The sequence below is a fragment of the Mirounga angustirostris genome, unplaced genomic scaffold (genome assembly GCF_029215605.1).
Source record: "Mirounga angustirostris isolate CCGP_5_RB_7025 unplaced genomic scaffold, mMirAng1.0.hap1 SCAF_2, whole genome shotgun sequence".
Classification (NCBI taxonomy): Eukaryota; Metazoa; Chordata; class Mammalia; order Carnivora; family Phocidae; genus Mirounga; species Mirounga angustirostris.
In genome coordinates this window covers 94,022,377-94,038,132 of record NW_026991710.1, presented here as the reverse complement: position 1 = coordinate 94,038,132, position 15,756 = coordinate 94,022,377, and the positions used below count along the sequence as shown (strand labels likewise).

At 38.9% G+C, this 15,756-nt stretch overlaps 1 long non-coding RNA gene across 1 annotated transcript in view; it reads right to left on the bottom strand.

Moving 5' to 3' along the window:
• LOC123848302 (uncharacterized) overlaps nt 1–15,756 on the bottom strand; it is a 286,642-nt gene that overhangs the window by 95,786 nt on the left and 175,100 nt on the right. The window contains exon 9 of the long non-coding RNA XR_010409500.1: nt 6,566–6,722. This is a non-coding gene — a long non-coding RNA (uncharacterized LOC123848302). The remainder of the gene's footprint in view (nt 1–6,565; nt 6,723–15,756) is intronic.

Here is a 15,756-nt window from a genome sequence, read left to right as displayed (position 1 = left end):
CAGCTTTTAGTTTCTTGTGGACTACCAGACTAAGGGCCTCATTTTTTTTTTTTTTGGCTGTCAGCCTAAGGCTGTCCTTAGTTCCTTGCTGTGTGGTCCTGTTCATATGGCATCTTACAACATGGCAAATTGTTTCTTCAAAGCCAGAGAAGAAAGTCTCTTAGCAAGATGGTCATTTCAATCTCATGAAATATAACAATGCACATTCTATCACGTTTGACATATTCCTTTGGTTAAAAGCAAACTGTAGTGTTTTTAATTCAGATAAATTAAAAACTTAAACAAAAAGGCCCACAATCAAATCCCCCAAATATGCTTACTGACATTACTTGGGATAGACTAAATCTACACTATGATAACTAACAGTTGCCAAAATATCAGTGGCTTAAAACAAAAGTATTTATTTTTCACTTACACCAAATATTTCTTATAGGTCAATAAGGAACCTAATCAGAGTTAAAATCTGTTGGACAGCCATGCAATATCTACATGCATCTGCCCAATTTTCATAAATATAGATACGAAAAATAATCTTTCAAATAAGGCAAATTATTTGTGAATAACTTTATTGAAAAATAAATCTCATACAAACATTAAACTTCACTTTACATTTTTCAAATGAGTCAACTTACAAATGATTTTGAGGAACTTGCCTACTGAATAGAATTACTCATATACATCATAAACAATAATCTTTGATACCAAAATTAAGTAAGTGATAAAAATTTCCTGAAATCCTTAATAAAGATAGACATGGAATAAATTCATTAATTTTATTTTAATTTTTTTAAATTTTATTATGTTATGTTAGTCACCATACAATACATCATTAGTTTTTGATGTGGTGATCCATGATCCTTTGTTTTCGTAAAACACCCAGTGCTCCATGCAGTACGTGCCCTCCTTAATATCCATCACTGGGCTAACCAATCCACCCTCCCCCCTCCCCTCTAAAACCCTGTTTGTTTCTCAGAGTCCATAGTCTCTCATGGTTCATCTCTCCCTCCAACCCCCGCCCCCCGTTTTTCCCTTCCTTCTCCTAATGTCCTCCATGCTATTCCTTATGTTCCACAAATAAGTGAAACCATATGATAATTGACTTTCTCTACTTGACTCATTTCACTTAGCATAATCTCCTCCAGTCCCGTCCATGTTGATGTAAAAGTTGGGTATTCATCCTTTCTGATGGCTGAGTAATATTCCATTGTATATATGGACCACATCTTCTTTATCCATTCATCTCTTGAAGGGCATCTCGGCTCTTTCCACAGTTTGGCTATTGCGGACATTGCTGCTATGAACATTGGGGTGCATATGGCCCTTCTTTTCACTACATCTGTGTCTTTGGAGTAAATACCCAGTAGTGCAATTGCTGGGTCACAGGGTAGCTCTATTTTTAAATTTTTGAGGAACTTCCACACTGTTTTCCAAAGTGGCTGTACCAACTTGCATTCCCACCAACAGTGTAAGAGGGTTCCCCTTTCTCCACAACCTCTCCAACATTTGTTGTTTCTTTCCCTGTCCATTTTTGCCCTTCTAACTGGTGTAAGGTGGTATCTCGATGTGGTTTTGATTTGAATTTCCCTGATGGCTAATGATGATGAACATTTTTTCATGTGTCTGTTAGCCATTTGTATGTCTTCTTCAGAGAAGTGTCTTTTCATATCTTCTGCCCACTTTTTGACTTGATTATTTGTTTTTTGGGTGTTGAGTTTGAGAAGTTCTTTATAGATCTTGGATACCAACCCTTTATCTGTAGTGTCATTTGCAAATATCTTCTCCCATTCTGTGGGTTGCCTCTTTGTTTTGTTGACTGTTTCCTTTGCTGTGCAGAAGCTTTTGATCTTGAAGAAGTCCCAAAAGTCCATTTTTGCTTTTGTTTCACTAGCTTTTGGAGATGTATCTTGAAAGAAGTTGCTGTGGCCGATGTCAAAGAGGTTACTGCCTATGTTCTCCTCTAGGATTTTGATGGATTCCTGTCTCACATTGAGGTCTTTCATCCACTTTGAGTTTATCTTTGTGAATGGTCTTAGAGAATGGTTGAGTTTCATTCTTCTGCATGTGGCTGTCCAATTTTCCCAGCACCATTTATTGAAGAGACTGTCTTTTTTCCATCGCATGTTTTTTCCTGCTTTGTCAAAGATTATTTGACCATAGAGTTGAGGGTCCATATCTGGGTTCTCTATTCTGTTCCATTGGTCTATATATCTGTTTTTGTGCCAGTACCATGCTTTCTTGGTGATCACAGCTTTGTGATATAGCTTGAAATCGGGCAACATGATGCCCCCAGCTTTGGTTTTCTTTTTCAACATTTCCTTGGCGATTCGGGGTCTTTTCTGAATCCATACAAATTTTAGGATTGTTTGTTCCAGCACTTTGAAAAATGTCATTGGAATTTTGATCGGGATGGCATTGAAGGTATAGATTGCTCTGGGTAGCACAGACATTTTAACAATGTTTATTCTTCCGATCCATGAGCATGGAATATTTTTCCATCTTTTTGTGTCTTCAATTTCTTTCATGAGTGTTCTGTAGTTCCTAGAGTATAGATCCTTTACCTCTTTGGTTAGGTTTATTCAAGGTATCTTATGGTTTTTGGTGCTATTGTAAATGGAATCGTTTCTCTATTTTCTCTTTCTACAGTTGCGTTGTTAGTGTATAAGAAAGCAACTGATTTCTGTGCATTGATTTTGTATCCTGCCACATTACTGAATTGCTGGATGAGTTCTAGTCATTTGGGGGTGGAGCCTTTTGGGTTTTCCACATAAAGTATCATGTCGTCTGTGAAAAGAGAGAGTTTGACTTCTTCTTTGCCAATTTGAATACCTTTTATTTCTTTTTGTTGTCTGATTGCTGTTGCTAGGACTTCTAGTACTATGTTGAACAATAGTGGCGAGAGTAGGCATCCTTGACGTGTTCCTGATCTTAAGGGAAAGGCTCTCAGCTTTTCCCCATTGAGGATGATATTCACTGTGGGTTTTTCATAGATGGATTTTATGAACTTGAGGAATGTTCCCTCTATCCCTATATTCTGAAGAGTTTTAATCAGGAAAGGATGTTGTATTTTGTCAAATGCTTTTTCTACATCAGTTGAGAGGACCATATGGTTCTCTCTCCTCTTATTAATGTGTTCTATCACATTGATTGATTTGCGAATGTTGAACCACCCTTGCATCCCAGGGATAAATCCCACTTGGTCGTGTTGAATGATCCTTTTAATGTATTGTTGGATCCTATTAGCTAGGATTTTGTTGAGGATTTTGGAATCCATATTCATCAGGGATATTGGTCTGAAATTCTTTTTGATGGGATCTTTGCCTGATTTGGGGATGAAGGTAATGCTGGCCTCATAGAATGAGTTTGGAAGTTTTCCTTCTGTTTCTATTTTTTGAAACAGCTTCAGTAGAATAGGTATTATTTCTTCTTTGACTGTTTGGTAGAATTCCCCAGGGAATCCATCAGGCCCTGGACTCCTGTTTTTTGGGAGGTTTTTGATCACTGCTTCAATCTCGTTACTGGTTATTGGCCTATTCAGGTTGTCAGTTTCTTCCTGTTTCAGTCTTGGCAGCTTATAGGTTTCCAGGAAGGCCTCCATTTCATCCAGATTGCTCAGTTTATTGGCATATAGTTGTTGATAATAATTTCTAATAATTGTTTCTATTTCCTTGGTGTTAGTCGTGATCTCTCCCCTTTAATTCATAATTTTATTAATTTGGGTCCTTTCTCTTTTCTTTTGTATAAGTCTGGCCAGTGGTTTATCGATCTTATTAATTCTTTCAAAGAACCAGCTTCTAGTTTCATTGATCTGATCTACTGTGTTTCTGGATTCTAATTCATTGATTTCTGCTCTAATTTTAATTATTTATCTTCTAATGTGTGGCTTAGGCATCGTTTGTTGCTTTTTCTCTAGTTCTTTAATGTGTAGAGTTAGTTGGTGAATTCGGGATTTTTCTATTTTTTGAGTGAGGCTTGGATGGCTATGTATTTCCCCCTTAGGACTGCCTTTGCAGTATCCCATAGGTTTTGGACTGATGTGTTTTCATTCTCATTGATTTCCATGAATTGTTTAAGTTCTTCTTTGATTTCCTGGTTGACCCAAACATTCTTGAGCAGAGTGGTCTTTAGCTTCCAAGTGTTTGAATTTCTGCCAAATTTTTTCTTGTGATTGAGTTCCAGTTTTAGAGCATTATGGTCTGAGAATATGCAGGGAATAATCTCAATCTTTTGGTATAGGTTGAGACCTCATTTGTGACCCAGTATGTGGTCTATTCTGGAGAAAGTTCCATGTGCACTTGAGAAGAATGAGTATTCTGTTTTTTTAGGGTGGAATGTTCTGTAAATATCTATGAGGTCCACCTGACCCAGTGTATCATTCAAAGCTCTTGTTTCCTTGTTGATTTTCTGCTTAGATGATCTGTCCATTGCTGAGAGTGGAGTATTGAGGTCTCCTACAATTAACGTATTGTTATCAATACATAAGCCATTATGTAGATGGCTGCTCCCATGTTGGGGGCATAGATATTTACAATTGTTAGATCTTCTTGTTGGATAGACCCTTTAAGAATGATATAGTGTCCTTCTGTGCCTCTAATTACAGACTTTAGTTTAAAATCTAATTTGTCTGATATAAGAATTGCTACCCCAGCTTTCTTTTGAGGTCCGCTGGCATGGAAGATGGATCTCCATCCCTTCACTTTCAGTCTGGATGTATCTTTGGGTTCAAAATGAGTCTCTTGTAGACAGCATATGGATGGGTCCTGTCTTTCTATCCAATCTGCAACCCTGTGCCATTTTATGGGAGCATTTAGGGCATTCATGTTGAGAGTGACTATTGAAAGATATGAATTGTCATCATGTTGCCTGTGAAGACGTTGTTTTTATAGATTGTCCCTGTAAATTTCTGTTGTAGATCACTCTTGGGGTCTTTCTCCTTTTATAGAACCCCCCTTAATATTTCTTGCAGGGCTGGCTTAGTGGTCACATATTCTTTCAGCTTCTGCCGGTTGTGGAAGCTCTGCATCTCTCCATCCATTCTAAATGACAGCCTTGCCGGATAAAGTATTCTTGGCTGCATATTCTTTTCATTTAGTACCCTGAATATGTCTTGCCAGGCCTTTCTGGCTTGCCAGGTCTCTGTGGATAGGTCTGACGTTATTCTGATGTTCTTCCCTCTGTACGTAAGGAATCTCTTCCCCCTAACTGCCCTTAAGATGGTTTCCTTGGTTCTAAGATTTGCAAGTTTTACTATTACATGCCGGGGTGTTGGCCTGTTTTCCTTGATCTTCGGAGGGGTCCTCTCTGCCTCTAGGACACGAATGTTTGTTTCATTCCCCAGATTAGGGAAGTTCTCAGCTACGATTTGCTCAAATACATCTTCTAGTCCTCTCTCTCTCTCCACTCCCTCTGGGATTCCAATTATTCTGACATTGGAATGCTTCATGGTGTCACTTATGTCTCTGATTCTATTTTCATGGATTCTGAGTTGTTTTTCCCTGGCCTCCTCTTTTCCCTTTTTATCTATTATATTGTCTTCCAGGTCGCTTATTCGCTCTTCTGCCTCAGTTACCCTAGCTGTTACATTATCTAGATTGGATTGGATCTCATTGATAGCATTTTTAAGTTCTGCCAATTCAGCTTTCATTTCTGCCCTTAGAGACTCTATGCTGCCATTAATTGATTTCTCCATTCTAGCCATTGTCTTCACAATTGCTAGCCTGAATTCCATCTCCGACATCTTGGTTATATCTGCATCCATTTGTAAATCTGCAGCATAAGTCATAGTCTCTGAGTCTTTTCTATTTTGAGGGTTCTTCCTCCTAGTCATTCTGTTGATGGGTGTTTGAGGGAATGTATAGAGTCCAAATTATTGACCAGAACCCAAGCAAGATGCACCTGTTCTCTAGGGACCTTAGGGTAGCTGTCCTTTTGTTTTCCCAGCCTGTCTTCTGGGGGAGGCGCCTGCCGCACTGTAACTGTTACACTGTTACATGGCACCATGACTTATCATGAAACCCTGTTTGGGTGGAGTTGCCCTGCCCCCCGTGGCAGGTAATGGGCTCAGCGGGAATCAGTTTTGGGGGCTTTTGTTCTCTGGCGGCTTTCCCTGGTGGCTTTCCACGTCTCTTCCGTGAGTCAGAGCAGAAGAGACCGTTTCCAACCCTCTGCCTCAGAGCAGAGAGACCGCAGTCTGTTCTTCAGTGACCTCTCCAGGCCACACTGTCTCCGGTTCTGTCTGTGCTGCTATAAACTGCAGTGGCCTGGGTTGTGCGCCCCTCCACAGCACCCCCAGTCCTGCCTCCAGGTTGGAGCACGTCTCTGCCCCTTGTACTTCTAGAACTGCCAGCCGCTCCCAGTTCGCACGCGCAACCCCGCCACTCTGGGTTTCCACCCCAGGGGCTGCCCTAAAGTCCTTTCCCCGCCACTACCGGTCTGCAAGTCTGTGCCCCATTCCAAGAGCGCGAGGCTGTCGCTCACCAGCGGTGTAGGATCCCCACGGCCAGGCAGCCTCCCATTGCCATTTATCCTCCAATATCTGCCCATGGAATCACGGCTCCCCACTTCGTACCTCAAAACCAACCGCCTGTGATATTCTCTTTGTAGAGATCCAGATCTTCTTACATCTCAGGGTGGTTTCGTGGGTGCTCAGAGTGGTCTGGTAGATATCCAGCTCAATTCCAGGGACCAGTTGAAATAGGGTCCCCTACTCCTCCACCATCTTTCATCTAAATTCATTAATTTTAAAGAAAAATAGACATGATAAAGAAATAAGGAATTACTGAGATGATTTATATTCCTTCCTGCCTGTATGCAATAGGGTATTCTAGATAGCTTTCTTTCTTTCTTTCAACATAAAAGTTAACTATGTAACTTCAAAATATACTGTAATTAGAATGGGATTCTAGAAATAAATGTTGCTTTCCTTACATAAAAAGATGATGTCTGTTTCTGTCCAACTTGAAAGAATTATCCTGTCAAACAGTCATGTTGACTGAAGATGAATAACATCTTTATTTTATTAAGTGACTGCTTCTCTTTGGGCATACTACCAATAAAATCTCCTAGCATTGAACAAAATTCTGTAAGAAGTAATTATAAAATTTGACAGAATGTCTGCCTTATATAAATCTGTTCAGGCAATGACTGAAAACAGAACTTAATGCAGTTTATCTAGTCAGATTGATTATATTAAAAAGTTTAAACTATGAATGATGCCACAAATTTTTAAAAAGTGCCAACAGAATCAAAGCTATGGGGCTATGACTTACAGGAACTGCCTATATAAAATTTAATGTTTCTGGAATAATTTAGGTTCTGAACTGCCAGAGTCCAGCTCCAGCTGGGGTGGGTCTCTCGTAGGAAAGGACGGCATCGGCGAATGAGGAGACACAGACACAGGGTCAGGTTGCAAGCATCTCCTCCTGACAGCCTTGGAGGAACTTTATTTATATGTTAGGATTTTTTTGTTTTTCCATACTTTTGTAACATGTGATTATGTTTTTTCACAATTGATTGAGATAATCTTAGATCATTTTTTTTATTACAGACATAGCCTTCTTTTATTTTTCCTTTGTAATGATTAACATGACCTTTATTGATTTCCGCTTATTGACTTTCGCTAAAACTAAAAAACAATACGCAAAGAGAAAGGTGCTAGACAGAGCATGACCGTCTTGCTATTTTGTTCTATAGTGCAGGAAATATAGTGTACTGTGGAACAGCCTAAGCTGTTCCTTTCTTAGAATCTTGCCGCTTCTGAGGCGCCTGGGGGGCCTCGTGGAATTAGTTTCATTATGATTGCTTAGATAGGCGTAACTAAGATGAGTAGTCACTTTATCATGAAACCCCAGAAATATTCCCACAATTATAAAGATTGCCATAAACAAAATGAAAGAGAATAGCAGGAACCCGCTGTGGAGTCTCCTGTTTTCAGGATCGTCCCCCATACTTGGACTTTGTCAAACAGCATGAGTAGCTTGGCTCGTGCCACTGAACCTAGTTTAAAATAGTAATAAAGTTTATGATTAATTACCAGGTGTTAGTGTTCCTGCGTTATTAATTAGTCATGGCACCATTTTTGTCTTGGCTAAAGTGATTGAAGTTTACAACCTAATCCTCACCACAACTCCATGTGATGACCAAGGTTAAAGATTCGGCAGCTTTATACAAAATGTTTAAGCTAGATTAAAACAAACAAAATGGGTAAAGCCATGGGACTGGAAGAATACTAAAGGGAGTCACTGAACTCTGAGGAGAAATTAGAAGTCATTTCAAGGAAGCTAATCTGGTAAAGAGGATAATGAGAAGTGTCCATAATGGTGGCATAATTAAATGGGAAACTTGTAAAGATAAACAAAGCTTCCATGAGAGCGTTAAGTGGTGGTTGTCAAAGTGTGGTCCTCAGAACAAAGCCATCAGCATCACCTAGGAACATGGTAGAAATGCAAATTCTCAGGCCCTACCTCAGACCTACTGAAACATAAACTCTGGAGTGGGACCCAGCCATCTGTGTTTCTGGTGATTCTGATGTATTCTGAAGTTTGAGATCCACTGGTAGAGAGTCTTGGAAACAAAGAGAGGAAAAGAGAAAGAGGGAATGGTTCACATGTTGAATGCTACTGAGAACTTGAGTAAAATGAAGATATGACAGTGTAATAGAGCATAGAAGTCACTAGAGATTGTTATGCAAGGGACACAGATGCATACACACTAGTCCCTATGATGTATTTATTAGGGAAAGTATAGAAGCAATAGAGTCAGTAGAATGCACAAGTTCCCTTCTATTCATCACACCATGAGATTAATACTGGAATGGTTGGACAAAACATGAGAAGTGCTACATGAGAAGAGCACTCTCCCTATGGTGCTGCATATATTTATAGGACAGATGAGAAAATTCAGGGAACTGTGGTCAACCATGCAGTAGTGGAAGCTTCCTGGCCAAGGATATGGCCTTATAAGACAGTAACCTAGTTAGGAGAGGTCACACACTAATTCCAACTAGTATGAGCTGGAGAGATAACTTATGTTCTTTGGATGAGTTTATTCAGTGCTGCTGAGCCAACTGCCAAGCCACCTAAAAGGGGAAGAGAGAGGGCAACTAGACCATGAACCAAGGCAACCCAAAAGACAAGAAATAAGTTTCTATTCTGTGACCTTAAAAGCAGCACATTCAGACAAAAGTTCTGCTACATCAGAAGGAAGTAAAAGTGTTGGCTCAAAAAGATGCAGGGCAGGATTTTTTTTTTTTTTTTTAAATGTGGGAGATACTACCATGTTGGTGTGCTGGAGAGAATAATTAAGTGGAGAGGGAACACTGGTAATGCAGAATTGAGAGGGTCACTCAAGTTAGCTAAGATGCTTGAGTTGGTGAGCGGAGATGGAATCTAGAGAACATGTGCAGGAATTGTCATGAAGGTTGAAGTAGGAGAGGAGAAAAAGAAGCGTCTGGATTTGAGTGTTTTGTAGGCATTTATTCCTATCTGCTAACTTGATAATCTCAAGGCCTGGATAATTCTCCTAAGGATTAATAGGCTGATGATACAAGTAGTGTTAATGGCTCTTTCTGGACCAATGCGTGGCTATTTAAGTCACCAAGTTTTCTGTCTATGGAGAGACAGAAAAGCAGCATTGGGTCTCAGGGTATAATCACAATAAGATGAAGCAACACCAGCTGCCACACCCAGGGTTCAGTGTGTTTACAGTGGTCCCCTTCCAGTTCTATGCATTATTACACAAAGACCACCAATGCAGTGACCAAGATCAGAGTCCATCCACATCCATGTGCTTGAAAGTAAGGCCTGTTTCTTGACTCTTAGACCAGTAATCTCCAATAAAAGAAAAGAGTCATATTCCCTATTAGACAATGATCACCATACAGGGCATGAGTCATTTCTTCAGGTCAAAATGCCAGAACAAGGGGCACCTGGGTGGCTCAGTCGTTAAGCGTCTGCTTTCGGCTCAGGTCATGATCCCAGGGTCCTGGGATCGAGCCCCGCATCGGGCCCCCTGTTCGGCGGGAAGCTGCTTCTCCTTCTCCCTCTCCCACTCCCCCTGCTTGTGTTCCCTCTCTCGCTGTGTCTCTCTCTGTCAAATAAATAAATAAAATCTTTAAAAAAAAAAAAATGCCAGAACAAAAGTTTCTTTCCCTCTCAACATTTCTTCCTTCTCCTTTCTCCCACTTATATGGAGATGGTAAACAAAAAGGAAATGACAAACTGTGATACTAAGAAAATGTGAAATTTCGTATTGAAGACTCATCTTTTAAAATATCCTGGAGTTAAACTCAGAGCTTATATGGTGACTGAGTTAGAAATGCCTAAAAAGATAGAGAATATAAAAGTATAAAATAATGTACTATAATCCTAGCTCTTATTATCCCTGGATAATAATAAGGGCAAAAATGTTGGGGATGTACACTTGATCTTTAGAGGAAAAAATTCCATTTTCTTTTCCCAATAAACTGAAACCCTCCACAAGACAATGTTAAGGCAAATGAATTTTTAAGTGTTTTTTTTGCAGTGTTTCATGTATGCTGTGGCCTGTTTTATAGTGATTTATTGAATGTGATAAGTGAAAATAAGCCATACCACAGTTTGCCTGACAGAACCATCTTACCAACAATTATAAATCACGTGTAACCACTTGGAACATAGCACACTGTATTCTGAGAGAAATACAACTGTAAAGACATTACCCTCTCTGATTATATAATATTTATAGAAAATCAACAGCACCTGAAGCATGAAATAAAGTCAAGTCCCTTATTATTTTATATTGCAACACTCTTAAGGCAGAAACACAAACCGAAATGCTCAGTTCTTTGATATTGACATCAGGCTCTCTGTGAAAGTTCAATGACCTGAGGAATTAACAATGAAGACTGATGGCCTATTATAGTTCAAAATAGACTTCTTGCTCAAATAGTTAAATTTTTCCACAGCGTCTGCCATGGATAGTTAAGAAGAGTATTTCTCTCATTTGACGTTGCTAATCATAGAACTATGCTGACCAACCTACCATAAATTCATGTTAACTATTTTCAATTGGGTTCTCAAAGCTACTTGACAATCATATTATTCATATCTAGATGATAAATTAGTCCATTCCCTGTAACTCAAATTCCAAATCTTCTCTCATCTTCTCAAATCCTCTTGCCTAACTTTCTCATACACTCTAGATTTGCAGGTATCTCTGCCTTTTTGTTTATTGAAGACTTTTTTTTAAAGTGTACTCTTTAATCCCCATCCACTATTTTGCCCATTCCCCCACCCACCTCCCCTTTGGTAACATTAGTTTGTTCTCCATAGTTAAGAGTCCGTTTCTTGGTTTATCTCTCTCTCTCCTGTTTTATTTTTCCTTTGCTCATCTGTTTGTTGAAGACATTAATATTGAGACTATTAGGCTGAAGCTCTCACTTCACTCATTATTTATCTATTCATTAAGTATTCTTTGCTTGTGTCTCAAAAAAAGTGACCTATTTTTCCAATGAATTCCTATGACTTTTTTTTTTTCCACTGATATGGTACTTATATTCTTATTGTGTTACAGTGATTATATATATGGTTATATCTTCTTTCATATTATAGACTTCTTGTGTACAGAAGCCATACCTAATACAAATGAGTATCTCCCACAGAGCCAAGCTTTATACACCAACAATTCTCAATTAATATTTGATAAATAAATATATTAAGGAAGAAATAACAATTCCCTAGCTTCCATCTACTTGATCTTTACTTCAAAACAGAAACAATGTAAAGGTATTCTATAAACTGTGCAGTTTATTTTTATTTTTTAATTTAAAATCAATTAATTAACATATAGTGTATTATTAGTTTCAGAGGTAGAGTTTAGTGATTCATCAGTTGCATATAACACCCAGTACTCATTACATCAAGTGCCCTCCTTAATGCCATCACCTAGTTATCCCTCCCCCCACCCACTTCCCCTCCAGCAACCTTCAGTTTGTCTCCTAGAATCGAGTCTCTTATGATTTGCCTCCCTCTCTGTTTTTGTCTTATATTTCCTTCCCTTCATCTGTTCATCTGTTTTGTTTCTTAAATTCCACATATCAGTGAAATCATATGATAATTGTCTTTCTCTGACTTATTTCGCTTAGCATAATACCCTCTAGTTCTATCCATGCTGTTGCAAATGGTAAGATTTCATATTTTTTGATGGCTGAGTAATATTCCATTGTGTAGGTGTATATATATACCTCTTCTTATCCATTCATCCGTTGATGGACCATCTGGGCTCATAGTTTGGCTATTGTGGACATTGCTGCTATAAACATTGGAGTGCAGGTGCCCCTTGGAATCACTATGTTTGTATCATCTGGATGAATACCTAGTAGTGCAATTGCTGGGTCGTAGGTTAGCTCTATTTTTAACTTTTTGAGGAACCACCATATTGTCTTCCAGAGTGGGAAGACAACACCAACAGTGTAAGAGGGTTCCTCTTTCTTTGAATCCTTGCCAACATCTGTTGTTTCCTGACTTCTTAATTTTAGCCATTCTGAGAGTTGTGAGGTGGTATCTCATTGTGGTTTTGATTTGTATTTTTCTGATGCTGAGTGATGTTGAGCAATTTTTGTGGGTGTCTGTTAGCCATTTGTATGTCTTCTTTGGAGAAATATTGGCTCATGTCTTCTGCCCATTTTTTTTTTTTTTAAGATTTTATTTATTTGAGAGAGAGAACGAGAGAGCATGCAAGTGAGAGAGTACAAGCAGGGGGAGAAGCAGAGGGAGAGGGAGAAGCAGATTCCCCGCTGAGCAGGGAGCCTGATGTGGGGCTCTATTTCAGGACCCTGAGATCACCACCTGAGCCCAAGACAGCCGCTTCACCAACTGAGCCACCCAGGCAGCCATTCTGCCCATTTCTTGATTGGATTTTTTGGTTTTTGTGTTGAATTTGATAAGTTTTTTATAGGTTTTGGAGATTAGTTTTTTATCTGATAAGACATTCGCAAATATCTTCTCCCATTCTGTCGGTTGTCGGTTGTAGTTTTGTCTACTATTTCCTTTGCTGTGCAGAAGCTTTTTATCTTGATGAGGTCCCAATAGTTCATTTTTGCTTTTGTTTCCCTTGCCTTTGAAGACGTGTTTAGCAAAAATTTGCTGTGGCCAAGGTCAAAGAGGTTGCAGCCTGTGTTCTCCTCTAAGATTCTGATGGATTACTGTCTCACATTTAGGGTCTTTCATCCATTTTGAGTTTATCTTTCTGTATGGTTTAAGAAAATAGTCCAGTTTCATTCTTCTGCATGTGGCTGTCCAATTTTTCCAACACCATTTGTTGAAGAGACTTTTTTCCATGGAATATTCTTTCCTGCTTTGTCAAATATTAGCTAACCAAGAGTTGAGGGTCCACTTCTGGGTTCTCTATTCTGTGTCATTGACCTATATGTCTGTTTTTGTGCCAGTACCATACTGTCTTGATGATTACAGCTTTGTAATGGAGGTTGAAGTCCAGGGTTATGATGCCAGCAGTTGTGGTTTTCAACATTCCTTTGGCTATTCAGGGTCTTTTCTGGTTCCATACAAATTTTAGGATTATTTGTTCCAGCTCTGTGAAAAATGTTGATTGCATTTTGTTAGGGATTGCATTGAATGTGTAGATTGCTTTGTGTAGCATAGACATTTTAACAATATTTGTTCTTCCCATCCATGAGCATGGAATCTTTTTCCATTTCTTTGAGTCTTCCTCAGTTTCTTTCATAAGTGTTCTATAGTTCTCTGAGTACAGATCCTTTATCTCTTTGGTTAGGTTTATTCCTAGGTATCTTATGGTTTTTGGTGCAACTGTAAATGGGACTGATTCTTTGATTTCTCTTTCTTCTGTCTCATTGCTACTATATAGAAATGCAACTCACCTCTGCGCATTGATTTTATAGCCTGCCACTTCGCTGAATTCCTGTATGAGTTCTAGCAATTTCTGAGTGGAGTCCTTTGGGTTTTCAACATAGAGTATCATGTCATCTGTGAAGAGGAAAGTTTGACTTCTTCTTTGCTGATCTAGATGTCTTTTATTTCTTTTTGTTGTCTGATTGCTGAGGTTAGGACTTGCAGTACTATGTTGAACAACAGTGGTGACAGTGGACATCCCTGTCATGTTCCTAACCTTAGGGGAAAAGCTCTCAGTTTTTCCCTGTTGAGGATGATATTCACTATGGGTTTTTCATATATGGCTTTTATGACATTGAGGTATGTTCCCTCTATCCCTACACTGCAGAGAGGTTTAATCAAGAAAGGATGCTGTATTTTATCAAATGTTTTTTTTGGCATCTATTGAAAAGATCATATAGTTCTTGTCCTTTCTTTTGTTAATGTTGTGTATCACATTGATTGATTTGCAGATGCTGAACCACCCTTGCAGCCCAGGAATAAATCCCACTTGGTCGTGGTGAATAATCCTTTTAATGTACTGCTGGATCCTATTGGCCAGTATCTTGGTGAGAATTTCTGCATCCATATTCACCAGGGATACTGGTCTGTAATTCTCCTTTTTGGTGGGGTCTTTGTCTGGTTTTGGGATCAAGGTAAGGCTGGCCTCATAAAATAAGTTTGGAAGTTTTCCTTCCATTTCTATTTTTTGAAATAGCTTCCGAAGAATAGGTATTAATTCTTCTTTAAATGTTTGATAGAATTCTGCTGGGAGGCCATCTGGTCCTGGCCTATTGTTTGTGGATCTTTGACTACTGCTTCAATTTCTTTGCTGGTTATGGGTCTGTTCATGTTTTCTATTTCTTCCTGTTTCAGTTTTGATAGTCCATGTTTCTAGGAATGCATCCATTTCTTCCACACTGCCTAATTTGTTGGCATATAGTTGCTCATAATATGCTCTAATAATTGTTTGCATTTCTTTGGTGTTGGTTGTGATCTCTCCTCTTTCTTTTTTTATTTTATTTATTTGGGTCCTTTCTCTTTTCTTTTTGATAAGTCTAGCTAGGGGTCTATTGATCTTATTAATTCTTTCAAAGAATCAGCTCCTAGTTTCATGGATCTGTTCTACTGTTCTTTGATCTTTACTTCTTTGATTTCTCCTCTAATCTTTATTATTTCTCTTCTCCTGATGGATTTGTCAGAGAAAGACAAATACCATATGATTTCACTAATAAGTGGAATTTAAGAAACAAAATAGATGAACATAGGGGAAGAGGAGGAAAAATAAAATAAGATGAAAACAGACAAGGAGGCAAACCATAAGAGACTTAACTACAGGAAACAAACTGAGGGTTTCTGGAGGGGAGGTGGGTGGAGGGATGGAGTAATTGGGTGATGGGTACATCATTACTTGATGTAATGAGCAGTGGCTGTTATATGCAACTGATGAATCACTAAATTCTACCCTGAAACTAATAATACTAATAATACAGTATATGTTAACTAAATTGAATTTAAATTTAAAAAAAGAAAGAAAAAGAAATTCCTCTCAGTCCCACCTCTCTCTCCTAACACTGCTACCTGCTTTGTGAATGTGCAATCACAACTCCTCACCTTAGGCCTCCCTGCCTCTCTCTTGTTTCAGGATACAGGATCTCTCTGATGCTCTGGTGAGGGTTTTCAATTGAAACCTTCTCAAAGCAGCCTACAAGTAAAATGGAGTTCATGCCTAAGGTGCCACCCTGACAGTGGAGAAAGGAGGCAATTTATTCCCTGGGCAGAAAGCACTGAGAATCATTTTCTACGATTCCTTATAAGGTTCCAGAGGATCTACCCCTAGTGCCTGAAGCAATGATCATTTAGTAATGCACTCTTG